The 20,791-nt window shown below is 36.5% G+C and overlaps 1 pseudogene; it reads left to right on the forward strand.

Annotated features, from left to right (window-relative positions):
* Window positions 1-19,533: 19,533 nt before the first annotated feature.
* LOC109458278 (small ribosomal subunit protein eS4, X isoform) lies at window positions 19,534-20,323 on the forward strand (annotated as a pseudogene).
* Window positions 20,324-20,791: the final 468 nt, after the last annotated feature.

Consider the following 20,791-nt stretch of genomic DNA (forward strand, 5'->3'; position numbering starts at 1 on the left):
CTAATAGTTTTGAACCTCCAAAGTTACATGAACAAACTCCATAATTGATAGATTCAGAATTAGTTAAATTAGTTCATGCTTTTTTAAAGTGAAAATTAATTAATCATTATTTTTCAGGCTGTCAGTTTCATGTCTCTCCAAGTAAGATTCCTGAAGGCAGGGCTCTTGTTTCTCCCCTGTTTTATTATCTGCTCTGCACCTGAAAGTTAGGCAGCCAGGGACGGAGAATAGAAATCAGCTCTGGAACAAACTGCCCAAGAAAACTTGAACAAATCACTTCATATCTCTTCGAATATATTCTCCACATCAATAATACAAGAGGATTGGAACGTAAGGTCTTTAATGTCCCCTCAGCTCTGAAATTCCAGGATTCTAGTAAATTGATAGATTAGACTAGATAGATGATAGATGGATGGATGGATAGATAGGTAGATAGGTAGGTAGATAGATAGATAGATAGATAGATAGATAGATAGATAGATATAAATAGATAGATATTGCTACTTGATTGATACACATTTTTTTTCTGAATTAAAGTGGATATAAGCAAAAGGTCAAAGTGAGTGAGTCATTCAAAGTTCCAGCTCAAGAGTTTTTGCTCCTCTTCTCCTCTGGTATGCAGTAGGAAGTGGTTAAACTAGAAAAATTCAAGTTATAAATATTTAAACTGCTTTTTTACAACAGGGAGCTTAGATGCAAAGGCGTTAAGCACTTTAAGAAATAGATTGAAAAGAAATGTCATTATCTTGATTTTCTGAATTGATTTGCTTAATAACAATACTTAGCATTTATATGGTGTTCTGTATTTTCAAATTGCTTTATAATCATTAATCAGTTAATTCATGCAACCTCTCTGCGAGGTCAAGATTATTATCCCAATTTTACAGACAAAGAAATTGAGATGTGGAGAAATTAAGTGACTTGCCCAAGGTCATTGAGGAAGTGAGTGACAGGCTCTGGATTAAAACTTTGAGACTGAGTCTACACGAGGCTAAATGAATTATAGAATTGACAATCAACTGAATAATTAAAGAAGAAATAACCGTTTTCTCCAAAATTGCTAGGAAATTGATATAACGTTGGGGACTTACTAGGCTTGAATTATCTAAACGGTTGTTATTTTACATTTCACATACAGAAATAAAGCATATATGTACTTGTAAACAAAATCTAATTTGTGATGTTTTGTTCTCCTTAATCGTAACAGTCTGTCCCAATCTTTTTGACATATTGGTGCTCTGCAAAGTATTTTCTCTTTTATTTGAGAAATCCTCAAAACAGCCCCTGTTAAATTTTCTCTGTTTTAATCCAGATGTTCACTAGTTTCCTCCTCTGGGATGGGGGGTGGAGGTATGGGACAGGGAGGAGAGAAAACTAGTGAACATTTTGATTGAAATAGAATTTTTAACTTTAAGACCAGGTTTGTTGTTGTTGTTGTTATTATTATTATTATTATTATTATTATTATTATTATTATACTGTCAAGGTTCATAAGGAAATGAAATAAGAAATATTTTGTGGACCAGACAGATTTTCATTTGGTCTTTGAAGGCTAAGTTATATTCTGACAAGAGAAAACTAAGGACGAAGGAATACCCTGAGATGAAGGTGAGGAAGATATAATCTGTGGGTAGAGGTTTCAAGACAGAAATCAGGCTGAGTGTGAAAGACGCAAAATTGGAGACAAGAATGCATAACACGATGAGGCAGGGACACGTTAAGCAGATCATAAGCTTGATTCAGAGCAACACTGGTGATTTCCAGGTAGGAGAGTGGAAAACTATAGACTGGTTTATTTATTCCTCTCAATTAATTTTCACTGTTGTTATTGTTTCTCCAAAAACTATCTTTAAAATTTTATAATGAAAACAATGCTTGAAAGAGAAATGCTGCCAACCTTCTAGGTTTTGCTGTGCTTCCAACTAGCTTTGGAACATGGGACAGACTCACTTTGTTGGCAGACTCAATTTCTTCATTAAAATGGGTGTAGTGGAGGCATAAAAAGGGAACCGATGTTACCTGGGCAACATATAGCAGTATTGTGCCAGATCCTATCCATCTATCATCTCATTTAATGCCAGAGAACATTGGGAAGTAGTTATTTATTTATGGGTGAGGAAACAAATATTTAGAAATGTTAAATAATGTACTCAAAGAAGTGGCAGAGCTATTTTTGTGAATTCAGGTCTACACACAGACACTTTAAAGCCTATTCGCTAGTGTCTTTATCTTACATCCACCTTTTTTAGGCTAACAGAAAATTAAGATAAAATTAAGATAAAAGAAAATTAAGTTTATTTTCAATTAAGGCATTAGTTTCTGAACATTATTGCACATTAAAATCACCTTGATATCTTTAAAAACTATTATGCCTGACTCCTACTCAGACCTTCTGATTTTATTTGCAAGGAGTGTTTGTTATCTGGGCATTGAGATATTTCAAATCTCCCTGTGTGAGTGGGAACCACTGATAGAAGTAAAGGATATTTGACTCATCTGAGAGATTCAGCAGCTAAACATACTCAACGTGAGAAATGATGAAGACCTATTCTGGTTGAGATTTTTAACACATTTTTAAATAGAATTAACATATAATCTATGAGATGATTTTTGTGAAGATATATTAACATTTTCAAAAGAATGGAAACCATTTCACCTGACTTACAATAGTCTCATTCTCTTCCTCTGTGTTTGTTTTATTTCTCTCTGTGTCTGTCTCGATTTCTTCCCGTGTCTCTCACTTTTTCGCTCTGCAGCTCTTCTCTCTTCATGACATGGAGATCTAATTGGAATCATCTCAATCCTGATTATTTGAAAAATCACATCGGCAATAGATCTCATTTTCAAAACCTGCTCATGCCATGCTCCCGAGTGGAGAAAAGCACAGACTTTGGGGTTAAACACACCCAAGTTTAAATCTTAGCTCTACCAATTATGAAATTGCGTACTTTTGAACAAATTGCGTAACCTGACAAACCTTTAATTTTCTTCACTTGTAAAGTGGAAAGAAAAAATCACTCATAGAAATATTGTGTATGCACACATGCTCAACTAAGGGGACCCACACATGCGTCTTGGTCCCCGCCGTACACTAGCCTTCCTTCTTCACTCCCCATCTTGTCACTAAGTAATGCCATTCAAAGCAATAACTCCTTCCTTGCATGACACAAAATATGTGTCTTTTCCACATATTTTGGCATTGATCTATAGTTTCTTCCATAACATATTCTCTCATTTCAGACTTACCTTATTGTCTCTTATTGTCCCTTCTTGATTACAGCTTTTTATTTTTTAGGTATTTCTTGTAAAGTTACCTCAACTCTGCAAATAGTTTATAAATTGTTTAAAGGTAGGGGAATATGATGTTTAAAAATTTGTTTTTATTCACACCTTGAGCCCTTTCCCATCTCATTCTTGTCTTCATTCTTTGTCTCCACTCCTGGGCATCACACAAAACTAACTACATCTACAGTTGGTGAAATATATGAGAAACATAGTTTATAGTCATGTTTTCTGAAAAGCAATGAAATTCTCATTACTAGCATCACTTCTCCAGTTGGTCTCAATGATGAGAATTTAAGTAAGCAGAGGTTTTGGGGTATTACCTGAGTCTTGAAGTGGAGGAAAGTGGAAATATGTCAAAGTCCATAAAAATGTATTTTTTGTCTAAGGCTATGCTCACACAGGACATCAGTAACCCGATCTTGAACACAGCGTTTTCTTGATGTTACATGACAATGAGACTGGGTAAAAAATTCTCACGTGGGTCCTACAGCTAAAACCTGATGCCCTAAAGCACAGGATTTGATCACTCCTATTTTAGTACAAAACTTCAAATGTTGTTTGACTTTAGAATTCTTTTAAACCCAGCTACTGTGCTTAAGTGGAAGGAGACAGTGAATTTCAATAGCTGACATACACTGTTGTCTAGGGGAATTTACCCCTCTTTCATTTCAAATTTTCTAGGTAACATCTTGATTCAAGATTCTTTATTTGAAATTTCTGGGTAAAATAAATTTAGTTTGCCCAGCATCTGCCCCCAAATGATAGATATTTGTACTGCATAATGCATTTCAAATCATTCTTTCTTCTGGACACTGGAATCAGGGTGTCCTTCTCTCTTCTTTCTATTTATTAAAATCTTGCTCAGATTTTAAACCTCATTTCAAATACCCCTGTGAAGCTGTCTCTCATTACGGCAGCTCAAACTGATGCCTTTCTTTATTCACTTACTGATTTCTTCTTTTAATTTTACCACAACAATTGAACACTTAATTATATATTTTTGTGAGCCGTCTTCCCTTACTTTCTACCCTGCATATGTTTTAGCTTCGTTTCAACATTGACTGGAAGCTTCTGAATGGCAAGAGACTTTCTTTCTCAAAATGCATTCTCTATAATTCTGTACTTATAGAAGATACTCACAAATTCATGTTTATTTGTTGATATTTAATGACTGGTTTTGAGGAAGGCAGGAATGGAAAGAATTTTAAGAAAGAGAAGTTGCCCTACAGAACAAAGGGTAAATTTAATGAAATCTGGATTATTTACACATAAATTTATTTTATGAATTCTCCATGGCATTTGAAGAGCTTATCCTGGTTCTCTCTCCTTTGCTTTTTTTTCTAAGTCCCCTTCCTCTGTTGTGACTTGGTATGTGCTTTGGGAATGCAAATTATTTCTTTAACATTAGACCAAAGCAAAATATAATTAGAAAGGGAGATCAAAGATGCATCCTCTAATACATCTCAAGGCCAAATATGAATGATTTCTGAATGATCTGCTCTTCTACTAAATTGTGTCACACAGATAATCAAAAGTTATGCTACCATATTGCATTAACCCCTGCATTTTGACAATGATTGTATGAATTTATCCAAAACAGTATTGATCTCCTTTGACATTGCAAGTTGACACTGGCTTATCAAACTAAGACTTAAGTCTGAAAGCCAAAGAGCATGAGGATACTTTAAATTACACACCGAATAAAAAGTGAAAACAATAAAAAGCAAAACACGGACTAGAATCACGTGTTCTTACATGCCTTCCTAAATTATGTGGATTGGCAAGCAAAGCAGTGGAAGCATTCACCATAATAGCAGGAAGGAAGGACTATTCTGTGTAATTGTCAGCTTGGCCTAGCATTCCTACTTTCATGATCAAATGTTTGAGGAAATTCTGAAGCCTAATGAAAGTAAACACAGTATTTTGTCTTAAAGCAAAATAAAACATAGAGTGGCACATCCATTCATATATGTAAAAGACTATAATACATAGAAATAGGAAGACCCTTTTCTCTGCTTTCCAATATATAACAGATGGGAGCCAACAAACAAATAAAATCCAATAATCAATTCATACAGATGAAGAAACTGTACCCTAGGGAGGTGAAGTAAATAGTCTAGTCAACTTGGCAAAAAAATGGCAAAAACTAAAATGGCTAATCCCACCTTACCATTTCCTTTACTATATCATCATGGAAAAAGGAACTCTGATAAAAGCAGTTAAGATTGTGGGATGTTTTTTCAAAGAGAAACATGGATGCTTTATTTTAGGAAAGCTTCGTCAAGTATAAACATATACTGAAAGGGCTGGCTCAATATGCAGGCTTATACTGGGAAGAGCAATTGATTGGATGATGTGAAAATTAATAAAAAAGACCTCAACCAAGATTGGAGTCAGGAGGGCCTGCAGGAGGAGCCCTTATGTGCTACTATTCATTACCTATTACCCTAAAAAGGAAAAGACTTGCCATGCGTCTCCAACAGGAAGGTGTTTTCTACTCTACTACCTCAGCAGGAGGAAAACAGAGATTTCCTTCCCTGGCAACAGCCTATGAAAGACTGTCATAACTCAGCCAATGAAAAGCCACTACACTTCAAACTCCCAGTTTCCTATAGTGAACTTGTTGTTTATAACAGTTCCTCCCAACTTCCCATGTACATTATAAAAGACTGCTGCTCTCCTTTGTTTTCCAGACTTGCCTGTGGTTCAGCCATAGCTTGTATGTCCTGGATTACAATTCTCTGTTATCTCTGAATAAACCATTTTTGCTGATAAAATAACTGCTTTATTTTTAAAGGCAACAATGTCTAATATGCATCTGTGCCCCAGAAAGAAGTTTTAGTGATATCTTTTTGGGAAGTGGGTTGCTCAAAATGTCAGCACATTTCAAATGGTCATGTGTGCCAATTTGAAGTAAATAGTAGTTCCCTGTTTCTATAGTAACTATCATCAAAGCCCCTCAGTTCCCAAGAAGAGATGTCAGACTAAATGTAAAATGTTCAACACCCCAACTTGCACCCAAATTTATGACCAGTGATGTGAAGATGAACTGGCTCTCAAACCTGAAGGTGTGGACACTGGAGCAAACTATGTGTGGAAAACTTCCACCATCCTGGAATTACAATAATCAATTCTGTATTACTTTCCGTCTCGGCAATTTGGAAAAGTTGAGTTACTATTAGTTTCATTTCATAATTCATTAGTTTGATTGAGTGTCACTAAACTGAACATCTGGAGACAAATGAAAGGTACATAAATAACAATCACATATTTAGAAGATGGGAAAATAAAAGTCTAGTTTGGAAAATACAATGGTAATAAGCTGCTTTAGAAAGTGTGTAAATGAAAGGAAGCCATCCATATTCCACTTTGTCATAACAATCAAAATAGCTCCATAAGAATTCTTTACAACATTCCAACTAGATATGTGTTTTAACTTGGTAACCTCTATAAGTGTGGGAATATCTTTCTGAAATATATAATTACATATATATATATATATATATGCACACATAATGTATAAATCCACACACTCTATATTACCCGAAATAGTTCTATGAAGTGGGCATACTGTTAGTGATATTTCTTCTCCACTCTGATTTTTGTGTCAGAATCCTAAAGTGGAAGGAAATTGTAGCCTTCACTGGTGGCTCCACCACTGCATTCTCCACAATATCAACCAGAACTTAGAATCTTGTACACATTCAACTGATAGATGAGATCACATTAACTCTATCTTTAAAACTCTCAGATGGCTTTTAATTACACTCCAAATAAAATCCCTACTCCTCATTGTCATTACAAGACCTTAATTTGTCTGACCCTGCCTATCTTATTTCAAGCCATTAGCTCTTTTTTTTTTCTCTTCTTTAGCCCATTAGACTCTATTTTTCTTTCTTTCTTTTTTTTTTTTTTCATTGAGCAACACAGGAACTTATTTTTACCTGAGGCCTTTCATACCTGCGACTCTCTGCTTGAAACCTCCATGCCTATCTTCCTGCCACTTCCGCAGAAGGGCCTTTGCTGACCCCTTAATTTAAAAGAGCTCCAATTATTCCAGAAACTCCTCTATAATCATCCTGGGTTCTTATTTTCATAAGATTTACGTCCCCCCCCACCCCTTATTCTTTTCAGAATTATTTTATTTTTACATATAACATATATAGTTTTAAAAATTTTGTGTCTGTATTCCCACTAGAATCTAAACTCCCTGAAGTTAGGGCTATTATTTGTCCTACTCACCTCCATATCCCTAGTCCATGGAAGAGTGCCTGACTCAGAGTAGGTAACAAAGAAATATGAAACAAATGAATTAAATTAATCAATTGAAATATGAGACTAAGAAGACGAGAGAGAAAATATTCACATTCCAGAGTATCCTATCATCACAGTTAATCTGGCTTTCATTTTCTAGTGGGGAGAGGTGGTAAGGGCTGACTCTTTCCTCTACCACAAAAAAGGAGAATCATAAGATTTAGGGAAATTAAGACAGGTAACTCAAATGCTTTCCCACTGAGATCTTCTTAGCTTTTATGGAAGCTGAGGAAAGCCCATCATTGGACTCTGGAAGGTGGATCCTGCATTCCTTATGTAATATTTTTGTCTGCATGACTCTGTTTAAATTAGTATGAGATGGGGTAGAGACAGCCACAAGTTTAACAATATCCCCAGCTGTTTCTGATGTGCAAACATTTTGGGAATCAAAGAAGGAAAACTACCATTCCTCTTACCTTAGGAGATACAATATACAATCTATCTTTATTGATGCTGTGGTACAAGGAGATGCCTTTATTAAAGTCTCCACATGTATTCTCATATTGATGTGAATGAACAATGATGGGCCGAGTGGCAGGTGCCTCAGTTAAACAATGTCTCGTGAATACCTTTTACATATCTGGTGATGTGTTTAGTTCTGTATGATTTAAGAAAGAAAGGGAAAATTCATAACACTGATTCCACTTTAAGTAACTAAATGATATTGTGAGGAAACAGGCTTAGAAAACACAATTTAATAACTGCACAATCATATAGAGTGCTCTACAATAAACCTAGCTTATCTTTCCTTGATATTTAAGGAATCATGAATCTGAACTCAGTGGACTCTGAGTTAGGATGCTAGATGGGTGAGATTACTTTAAAAGTTATGTGCGTGTGAATGAGTTGTATGTGGTGTAAGAGGGTTTGGATTCCACCTGTGGATCTATTCAAAGTAAAGAAGGTTAACTTGGCCACAGCCAGAAATCATCAGTTTCAAGGCTCACTTATTATAAATGATCTTCAGCAAATCATTCTGGTCCTTTGGCAGAAGTTTATCCATCAAAAATAAATCATTTTAATTATGAAGTGACCACGGAAACCACTCAGAATCAAAATCTTCCAGAATTAGAAATATAAAACAATAATCTGTGGTGATAGACAATGAGATTAATGTAGCCTGAAATAGCCATAAAAGGTTTGCTATGGAAGTGAGACTGGCATTGGTTTCTGAAAGGTTCTCAGCATATGTGTGGGTGAAAATGAGAGCAGACATCAACTGAAGGAGGGAAGTTGATGAAGATGCTATTAATAGTGACAAAGTGATATAATATTCCCTTTTGAAAACTTTCTTAAATTATTTATTCATTTAACATTCATAAAGTCCCTCTTGCATATTACTGGAATACCAAGGATGGGAATATAAAATCCATAACAGACTTCACAAGGTCAGGAGTCAAATCTTTGGTGGCTTTTTTGCTGATTTTATGGCCTTGGAGTCATTACTTAATTTCTCTGAATCTCTCTCTCTCTCTCGCTCTCCAATTTTTTTTTTTTTTTTTTCCCTATAAAATGCGGGTTATAATACCTACCTCACAGAATTACTTTAAGAGTTAAGTAAAAAGAAGTACTATCTACCACCTAGCTCAGTAGTTGGCATGTTCAATAAATCTTATGTGTTTCTCCTTCACCCTATCTGGGAGGGTATTATCTGCTAGGCCCTAGGTCAGCTACCAAAGTGTAGCTAATGAAGATGTCATTACTACATCAGGTTAAGGAACAATCATGGTGTGGTAGGACCCCTCACAGACTCCTTTCTGTCTCAGTGATTCACAGCTAGAATCCCATTTCCCAGAATTTAATCCCATTACATGTCATTTAAAGAGTGTTTAGTGAACACTGCTGTGGTCCAAGCTGTGTGTTCACAAAGGAGTAGATAGCTTCCCCATCCTGAAAAGAAATATCTCCTCTACTTGGAGAAAACATTGCAAATCAACACATAAAGCAGGCAGACTATAAGAGAATTAGAATGTGACTAAATCTTTGAGTGATACAAACTAAAAAGGGAGAAAGATAATTCATGAAGGATGTGGATCCAAACTGGTATGTGAAGGATCAACAAGAGAGGGAGAGAGAGAGAGAGAGAGAGAGAGAGAGAGAGAGAGAAGCATTTAAAGTAATAGAAACTGCTGCACGGGGCTGGAAATGAGCATGTCCTAATTACAGGAAGTGAAAAGCTAAGCCTGACCCTGTGAGGAAGAGGAATACAGTGAGACATAATTTGGGAAAGTAAAGTTAGGGTGAGATTTTAGAAGACTTCAAATGTCAGGCTGATGAGTTTGGAGTTTAACTTCGACATGAAATATAGTAATTAGCCTCACTTTGCAGATGAAAGAAGGGGATTTGGAGTCAGTCAGTCTCCTGTCTCCAGCGGTGCTATGATGATGAGCTTTCCCTCACACCCGTGAAATGCACAGTGCCCAGAACTATAAAATCATCCTATGTAGAAGCCCAGAAATAGCACCTCCACCTGCATACATTTAAACTATGATTTGATTTTTCAGGTATTTTATTTAGACACAACTTACATCCTTTGTAAAAAATATGGATCCCTCTGTAATAACAACATGATATCCGGAAGAGAGAACACCACTAATCAAGCCCATGTAATTCTATTTGATGCTCACATCCCTTTTTTTTTTTTTTTTTTTTGATGCTCACATCCTTAGGATAGTGAAAATTTGATGGATTAAAACTACATAACAGACTTACAGCCTTTACAAAACTCTGTGGGATGTTTCTGGCGTGAAAATCAGCAATTTTAAATTCTGGTGAGCAGCAAATATTGTTTGGGCAGACTTTTTAATATTTCTGGTCCTCAAAAACCTAATCTTTTCCCATTTGGGGGTGACAGTGACCTTAAATCAACTATTCACAATCTGTTGGCAAGTGAAATCAAAATATACGCTTAGACAACCTTTTTTGCACATCTTCATGGAGAAAAAAAAATAATAAAAGGAGTTCTAGGCCCAGAATATAAACTATGCTGACAATTACACTTGGCTTGCCTAGACATTTCCTGTGTTAAACTCCACAAGGAGAGTAATGCAAAGCCGCCTTGCACATGGAGAAAAATCAATTTCATAAGAGATATATCTTTATGTGTCATGATCCAGTGTATGATTGTGGCCTTTGATGTCTATTTAGCTGGCAGCAAATTTACAGCCATAACTTTTAATTCTCAGCAAGGAGTACAGCAAAAATAACTTAACAGTTAAATAGGAACCTTGTGCTCATTGGGTGACTGTAATCAACTGCCAGGAATGACCTTGAAATTGGACATTCTTCTCTGCTTAAGCACTATGAGCGATATTTTTCAGAAAGCAAACCATTTAGTTGGTTGGCAAAGAAAAAAAAAATACCGATAAAAATCTACTCTTGGCTACTCTCTAAATTGCATTGCACTATCTGTTCGCCAGCTGAGGGTGAAGAGCATTGTATATTAAAAGATTTTCATTGTGTAATAATGTGAATACCAGGAGCAGTAATTATAAAATCAATAATTCGTAATAAATATGTCCTCCTTATATAATTACTAAATGATTGCAAAACCAATATTATGCACTAGTTAGAATGGAAAAGGCTGCTGTTAAAGACTTTCTATATTACACATTATTGTTCAAATCTTAAACACCCTTGGTCAAATGAAGCAAAGCTTCATCCTCATCAGAATCAAACTAAGTGCTATTTCTTTTCAAGCTACTAGAATGTATTTGATTCATGGTGAAACTAATTATTAGATTAAAATATCCATCTTCAACATGACTGTGTACCTCTCTATTGCCTCCTATGTTTTGTGTTGGATCATGTTGTAATTTTTACCTCAGTGAGGTTATGACTATGTATCCATATTCATCTGCTTCAGGAATTCATCTAATTGCCATTTCTCGTGTCTTAGAAATACAGCCAAACCCATACAGAAAATTTCATTAGTCCTTATATTTCAATTCACTGCACAAGGGAGCATGTTCCCACTGGGAGAAAATCGACCGAGCTCCGTTTTGGGGAAGACAGACGGTGTGTTTTTGGTCTTTGATTGTATTACTTCTGAACTGTCCGTAACACTACGAGGTTGCTGAGAAGAGGTCACCACTATTTACTGGTGGTCCTACAAACACACCAATGCTGAGCATTTGCCAGAGACACCACTAAGATTGGACCACAATGCCTTTGGCATGAGAACTCTTGGAGGTTAGTACCCTAGCCCTGCACATTCTTCTTATAATTCCTCGAGGAATATTTAACGCATGCATTTGTTAAGTCCTTACTGTGTGAGCAGCTAGCTTGGGAACATTAGAGAAAAAAGAGAAGAAACAAAGGAGAAAATGTGATTGTTAGCTTTAGGCAGTTTATTTAATGGGATCACAAGAATTTTGGAAATATTCTAGAAGAAATCATTTTTACATCACACAGACTGTGATGGTAATCTTAATCCTTATGGGGAGTATATTGATTAGCTCACCTGACGAAAACTCTTGTATGTGACCACATGATATAGAAAAATTGGACTGCTGTATACCAGGCTAATGTCAAAATCAAACTGGATCTTTTGGGCTACATCCTTGCCAACTGAAATATTTGTCATGGACTCCACATTTCTAGTGCTTGTCTGTCTGACTACTCAGCACAAACCTGATATCTCACCTTCCTGACCTGCCACAGGACAGAATGGTCAAAAGTGCTGCCTAATGTTTTCATCTTTTCACTTTACCTGTCGTATTAGTCAGAGTGCTCCAGAGAAACAGAACTAATTGTGTGTGTGTGTGTGTGTGTGTGTGTGTGTGTGTGTGTGTGTGTGTGTATGTGGAGATAAAGAGAGATTTCTTTTAAGGAATTGGCTCACACAATTGTGGAAGCCAGGAAGTCTGAAATCTGAAGGGCAGAGAGGTAGGCGGAGATCCAGAGTAGAGCTGATATTGCAGCTCAAATCCGAAGGCAGTTGGAAGCAAAATTTCCTCCTCTTCAGGGGACCTCAAGACAGTAATAAGAACCTTGTTTCTAATGTACCTAATTTTACAGAACTTAAAACATGTTGCATAGGAGCATTAACTTGGTTATCAAAAGAACCAAATAAAATATTTTTAGAAATGAAACACAGAGACTCAGAGGCTCAGGGACATTGAGTGAACTAGCTCTTAGTACACAATGATGATATTATCCATGGATGCCCCTCCCCCCCCCTTTACTTGTGAGAGTCCCCAACTCCCACCAACATGTTTCTGTTTCTCTGTGCCCAACAGGGAATCCTGAGGTACAAGGATGCGGCTATATTGCCCCTTTAGTGACCATGTCCTCCAGGGTAAGAACCAGAGGTTGATAGTGCAGCAGGCTCAACTATTATGGTTTTCTACAAACACTGACTGTTAGCAAAAACAACACCCAATTTTTGACTGGATAACAAAATAATAAACTATGAAAAGCAATTTTGTGCCACATTTTTGTATTAATTGGATACAATATTAAATTATATTCTACTGTATATGGTAATAATAATTATCACAGTTTACAAAGATGTTTTTTGTAATGTTGAGCACTCGGTTCTTTCCTTTATATACATGATCACTTTTAATTCTGACATAACCTTCTGAAACTGTTGTAATTATTCCAACTTTATGAAGGAAGAAACTGAGACAAGATATTTTGAAAAACTCTCTTATTCCCTGCAGTTAGTAGGTGGAAAGCTGGCTTCCATTACAGGTCTGTCTGAATGCACAGCTCAAGGTCCCATCTTCTGCCTTTGAATCCCCACCACATTATCCATATAACAAAAGTATTATGGACTGAATTATGTGCCCCACAAAATTCATATATTGAAGCCCTTACCCCTGATGTGATTGTTTTTAGACACAGGGCCTTTAAAGAGGTAACTAATGTTAAATAAGATCACTTTGGATGAGCCCTACGTTCGGGTGTACTCATGGGAAGAGGAAGAGAACCAGGATTATGTGCACACAGAGGATAGGCCATGTGAGGACACAGCCATAAGGTGGCCAGCTACAAACCAAAGAGAGGCCTCAGGAGAAACCAAACCTGCCAACTCCATAATCTTGGACTTCCAGCCTTCAGAATTTTGAGAGAATACATTTCTGTGTTTAAGCCACCCAGTCTGTTGTTTTTGTCATGGCAGCCTAGCAAATTAACACATATACTATAAACACATTTTGTAAGTATTGACCTACTTCCACATACCTTCACCCATCTCCATTGCTTTTTTATTTAAAAAAAAATAAAACAGAGAAATGCTTATGCTTTTATTACAATTATATTTTAATTAAAATAAACCTATTTTATAAAAATAATTCAAACATGGTAAAAGTGTGTATAGTGAAAGATAATTCACACACCCACCTTCAATGCCAGGAATCTTTCCCTAGGAAAGCCCCTGTTAACTTTTCCTGCTTATACTTTCAGTGATGTTCTAAGTATACCCAAGTGTGTTGCATGCATGTGTATTTATCAAAATAAGAAAATACTAGTCATATTCCTTCCAATTTTGTTTTTTTATTTATGTCAGAAATAATTCAATGACAAACAGTTATGTTTTAAGGATATTTTAAACTTCTAAATAAGGTTAAAAAAATAAAAAGGCATTGAAGCTTATAAAGAAATAGAACAAACAATGGCTTTATACCTCCTCCCCCCAACACCACCTTGTTTCTCTCTTAATAATTTTCCTTGTCATTTAGTCGTCTATTTTGTATCCAATAATTTATGCTTCCATGTTTTGATTTATACATTTTAGACAGTATATTTATTGACTTACTCTTATAGGACAGGGAACTTCAGCTTTCTTAAAAAAAACCCTCCACCTACTTGCCCTTACCTATTCTCCCAATGAGGATATTTAGTTACTACACTTATTTTAATTTACAAAATAAGTAAGCTAAAATGTTTAGAAAGTTACAATAGATAGGGTTTAATTATAATTATAGAAATATTGTTGTTGACTGGCCAAATATTTTACTATGATAACTTTTCTTAGAACAAATTTTGTTGTTATTGAAGTTATGATAGTCACTGAGTTTTTTTCCATTTTTATAATTTTCTATTTATTTATTCATATTTCCCTAATACTGTCATACACCTATCAACAATTTTTTCCAGATGCCCAGATTTACCACATAATCCACCAAATCACCTCTCCCTATTTCCCTCCCTCCCTCCTTTCCTCTTTTTTTCTCTTTCTTTCCTTCCTTCTTTTCTCTATATATTTATGTATGCCTCTTTCTGTCTAACTTTCTATCCTGAAGACTATCTTGCCCATAACTGGTACATTCAAGAATCATTTCTCTTTAGGCCTTTGATATACGAGTACTTGCTACTCTGAAATGTGTTTGCCTTTTATTCATTTTGTAATTCCTGTTACCTGTATCTCACACCTTCTTTATTAGCTTTTATGTTGTTTATCCTCAAGAAGATCCTTATGATGTATATTTGTTGTCTTTACATGTCTTAAAAATGTCCCTGAATGGGTAGAATTAAAAATAGCTTAAAAATAATTTTCATACAGGTCTTTGAAGGCTCTCCTCCATTATCTTCTAGTTCACATTGTTGCTTTTGAAAAGTCTGATTTTATTCCAGTCCCATTTCTTATTGTGTAATACTCCCAGTTGTAGTTTAATTGATTCTCTTCATCTCTGCTTTATAATTTTTCAGTGCCATCCTTCATTGTATTAATTTCCAATCCTTACTCAGAGAAATGTTGTCAACCGTGTAACTATTGTATTGGAATATTTCCAAGAGTCTTCCCTTCAACAAGCACAGTAACCCTTTTTGGAAGCATATCCACAGTAGGAATAGTACAATGCTCATTTGAGAGTTTCACACAGTAGCCAGGTTATCATCAGCATAGATATTATATAGAGCATCTAAATATTAAAGAAGCTGGACAAATCTACCCCAGTGTCCCTTTTAATTATCTCTTGTGTAGTTCAGACCTAGCAATGCATTGCATCATAACCTAATGCTACCTTGTTAAGGCCTGATGTATGTCTCTTATTTCCTCACTAGATTGAATGTTCCTTTGTGAATAAAGACCATGACATATTGTCTTGTGTATTTCACCTGCCTAACACTTTACAGAGAATGTAAATAATTTTCAACAGGTTTCTGTTGATTATTTTCTTATGCATGCATTCATACAGTTTTAGCTCTGATCCTTCACTTGGGTTTTTCAGTAATCAACCACCACAAGTTAAACCTGATCTTAGCAAAGAGCAAACGGAGATATCGCAGAGGATATTTGGTGTTCTCCTATTTTTCCTCTGCTCAAATATACTTTCTTCCTTTTTCTGTCCTCCTTTTCCTATGGGATGGATGCTCTTTTATTGTCACTTAACTTCTCAATGCCCTCAAATTAAGTGCACTAACAGTGCTTGTTCTTCAACTAGAAGGGCACTCCAAGGGGTTGTACAGAATGGAAGACTTTTATAGGAAGAAGGGTGTGGCAGGGGAGTTATTAGCAAAACAAAAAAATAAAATTATTTTGAGACCAGGGCATCTTTTGGGGGGGAAGGGAAAGGCAAGGATTTTATCAGGAAAACTGCCTTTCCTTCCTATGGGGCCTTGTGGAGAGGGCCTATGTGACCGATTAACTCACTGGTGTTGACCAGAAAATTCCGGAATGGTTAATTAAGATTACATTTCTGGGGAAAGTTGAAACTGTAATTAGGTCAGGTATTCAGTCTAGAGTTGGTGTCATGGGCTTTAGCATAAGTGATGCCATTCTGGGCCTGTCGTTTTCTCTTTAACACTTCCAAGTTATTGTACATGGCAGTTTTCCCAAATATTCTCCTGCCAACTACCCTGTGTGTTCTTGTTGCCTACTGTCTAATGCTAAACTAAGGCCACAAATTTTAGGAATTTTTATCATGATAATACCTAGTTTCTACTATCAATTTATTTATTAGTTAATTTAGTAACACTAACTGCTATTACAAACAAAATTCTTCCAAATAGTCAGACTAATTCTGATGCATGTATTTTTCCATACCATCAAGCAGTTAACTCAATTCTGACACTATCTACCTAGAAATAACATCGGATCCTACAATTGCTCAGTCCTACAGAACTGCGGAACTGAGGGTCTTCACGATTCTGATTTAATTTGTGACTATAACTTTAGAAATCATTTTGCTTTTCCTCCCTCTCTACACAGACCTACCTTTTACCCTGGAATATCAGTAACCCCTGAGGCAGCAGAGGGCAGTAGTCCAGACCTGTCAAATGGTCACAAGGTCTGGATCTCGGAAAGGCTAAAGATAACATCGTGCCCTAAATTGTTTCAGCTTCTGAGCCCTAAGAAGGAATGACACCCCAGCTACTTTTCAATGAATCCAGACAGAGGGATACTGAAGCTGACCCCAGAGCTATCCTCAAGAACTGAAGGAATGACTTATTACACTTACCTCACATCCCACCAATCAGCTCCCAACATGACAATGAACCTCTAACCCACAGTGTCTCATGATTTTGCCCTATATAATCTGTAATCTACATGCTGGCGGGGAGTTGGGTCTTTCAGAGTATGAATTTGCCTGCACTCTGGATTGGTCAATTCTATAAACTACTTCCTTTCTACATTTCAAATTCTTGCTCACACATTTCTTTCGGCCAGGGCATGCAGGCAAATGGATTCAAATATAAGGGTTTGGTAACAGTTGCCCCCAATTTAGATGTCAGTTGCAAATCCAGGCTGTTACCTGTACTGACCAACTGGCACATATCTCCTCTGAGGAGGAGACACAGGCTGTAAATTGAGATCAATCTCCAATGGCCAATGATTTTATCAATCATGCCTATGTAATGAAGCCTTCATAAAAACCAAAAGTGACCAGCTTTGGATAGCTTCTGGGTTAATGACCATGAGGAGGTGCTGGGAGAGTGAAGCACCCAGAGAGAGCATGGAAACTCTGTGCCCTCCGTGTGTGTGTGTGTGTGTGTGTGTGTGTGTGTGTGTGTGTGTAGGGAATGTGGTGAGACAAGGAAAATTCTCCTATCTGTGCAGAAGTAAGAAATGGATGTTTTGGTCTGGGTCACCTGGCAAGAAGGAGAGACCCATGATGATGTTACTGGTCACAGAAACAACGAGGTTCACTCCAGACTTTGTTTTCCACTGCCCAGAGGAGATCCAAAGACATACCCTGGTCCTGTCACCCAGCAAACATTTTCCTAATTTTTATCACTTCATGATTTTGGCCTACGTACATATGCTTGGAATCTCTATGATATTTGTCATCTCTGCCATTAATTTAGCAATTCATATAGATGACCTTCCTTGTTAAATTTCAAGGACACCAATTGTCTGGGTGTTCCTTAAGTGCCTTCATCCAATAAATTTAATAAAAAAAATAAAAATAAAAAATAAATAAAATAAAATAAAATAATTTATATACTCCACAATATCTAGCAAAATCTTTTGACATAGTAGCGATCAAGTAACTTTTTTGAGTAATCGATCATCTGTTCTAGGTTCTGAGAAATCCACAGAAAGGTTTTCTTTTCTCCTCCTGACACCAACCATGTGATGTGTTTTCCAACACCACTTCTGCAACTCTCGGACACCAATTGAATGTCCCTAAATTCAATTTAATTCTGACATAATGTACTTGGAATTAGGATCAGATCCCACAAGGGCTCAGTCACACAAGACTGCCCCCACTTCAGATACCAGTTGTGAGTTCCGGACCACCCATACTTCTGACTGATCTGCTATAAATTAGGGGTTCCTATGAACCCCTCCTTAGGCTTGATAATTTGTTAGAAAGGCTCACAGAACTCAGAAAAGCACCTTAGTTTCTGTTACTAGTTTATTATAAAGGATGCAACTTAGGAACAGCCAAATGGAAGACATGCATTGGGCAAGGTGTCGGCGAAGATGAGTAGAGCTTCCATGCCTTCTCTGCCACCTTCCCAGCCTATCTCCCTTCTGCAGGCTTGAGAGAATGGGGCTGAAAGTCATAGGCTCCTAATTAAGATTTGGTCATTCTCACAAGCAGCCTCCATCTGGAAACTATCTAGGGGCCCACTAAGAAGTCTCTCATTAAAAAAATATACTCTTGTCACTCAGGAATTCTAAGAAGAGTTAGGAGGTCTGTGTCAGGAACCAGGGACAAAGACCCAGCATATACCATACCCACTTATTTCACTTGGTAAGTATAAGACAAGACCTGTGCTGGGTATTGAAGAATCTGCTATTCTGGTGCTGAGGAAAGTGAATCTGATTATATGCATGCTATAAACAAGACAGTATTTTTCTAATGGACAAAGTGCACTTGGTAAATTAAAAGGGCTGCCACTGTGCTTCCATAATTATTTTTTAGCTCTCAAAGTGAATAAAACAAGAATACAGTAAGTAAATAAACAAGTAAATAAAATTGACAATAAAATCTTTATCATTCCTCTCTGTCTAGAAATATTACACATGACACATCTATCATAATGTTGTTTCTTTTTCTTTGTTTAGTATATAATGTCCTTTCCTCTTTGGTGGAATGATCCACATAGGAGTGTCACCATTTTTTTTTAAGTGAAAGTAGCTTTTTGAAGAAATTAATAAGTAAATGAATAAATATACTGTGAAGGTTAGGTGTCAATAGACTGGATGAACTGAAATGCTACTACACATTTAGTAAATGTATGAAACTCCACTTATTTGGAGTTATGGTCCTTGATTCTTGCTGGACTAAAGTTAGCCATGATTTGACTATTTAAAAACAGTTAAAGTCATAATGGTAAAATGGAAAAAAAAAGAAAACATATTTATCTCTTTTCCTACTGACGGCCAATAAAATTAGCACTTTAGCTGCATAAATAAAATGAATGGGTTCGTCAAAAAATGGCTCCACCAAATAGATAAGCATGTCTTTGCTTTGTTAAAATGTAAAAACCTGTGACAAAAATTCCTTCCAGTCTCTTTCCAGGCCCAGCACAGCCATGGCTCATGGTCCCAAGAAACATCTGAAGTATGCAGCAGCTCAAAAGCATTGGATGCTGGATAAACTGACCCGTGTGTTTGATCCTCATCCATCTACTGGTCCCCCAAGCTGAAGGAATGTCTCCTTCTCATCATCTTCCTAAGGAACAGACTGAAGTATGCCCTAACAGGAGATGAAGTAAAGAAGATCTTCATGCACCGGTTCATAAGATTGATAGCAAGGTCCAAACTGATGTAACTGCCACTGTTTGTTTGATGGATGTCATCAGCATCGTCAAGACTAGAGAAAATTTCCATCTGATCTACAACACCAATGTTTGCTTTGCTGTACATTGTATTACACCTGAGGAGGCCAAATACAAGTCGTGCAAAGTGAAAAAAGATCTTTGTGGGCACAAAAGTAATCCCGCATCTCATGACTCATGATGCTTGCACCATCCACTACCCTGATCCCCCCATCAAGGTGAATGACACCATTCAGATTTATTTGGACACTGGCAATATTACTGATATAATCAAGTTTGACACTGGTAGCCTATGCACGGTGACCACAGGTGCCAACCTGGGAAGAATTGGTGTTACTACTGACAGACAGTGGCACCCTGGTTCTTTTGATGTGGTTCATGTAAAAGATGCCAATGCAACAGGTTTGCCACCTGGCTCTCCAACATTTTTGTTATTGGCAAAGGCAACAAACCATGGGTTTCTCTTCCCTATGGAAAGGGTATCCACCTCACCATTGCTGAAGAGAGAGATAACAGACTGGCGGCCAAGCAGGGCAATGGGTGAAATGGTCTCTACGTGACGTGATTGGAAGAGTCTTCATCCCCAATTAAAGATAATATATACATCTATCTATCCATCAATCAATCTATCTATGTATATATATGTATATATGTACATATATACATATATCTATATATCTATATCTATATATCTATCCATATATATATATATACACATCTATGTATATATCTATATCTATCTATCTATCTATCTATCTATCTATCTATCTATCTATCTATCTATCTATCTATCTAAATCCTTCCAGCTTTAGAGAATCATCAGTCTCCTACTCTACAATCTTTGTAATGAGAGATTAATGTGTCACTAATTCTGGAGACTATAACTGGGGATTCATGAAAACTGTTGGACCTTCCCATACAAAGACAAATCATATCAAACATTTTTTCTTACTAGACTTTATTTTTTACAATAGTTTAGATTTTCAGAAAAATGGTGAAGATAAAGTGACAT

The sequence above is a fragment of the Rhinolophus sinicus genome, linkage group LG09, assembly GCF_036562045.2.
Source record: "Rhinolophus sinicus isolate RSC01 linkage group LG09, ASM3656204v1, whole genome shotgun sequence".
Classification (NCBI taxonomy): domain Eukaryota; kingdom Metazoa; phylum Chordata; class Mammalia; order Chiroptera; family Rhinolophidae; genus Rhinolophus; species Rhinolophus sinicus.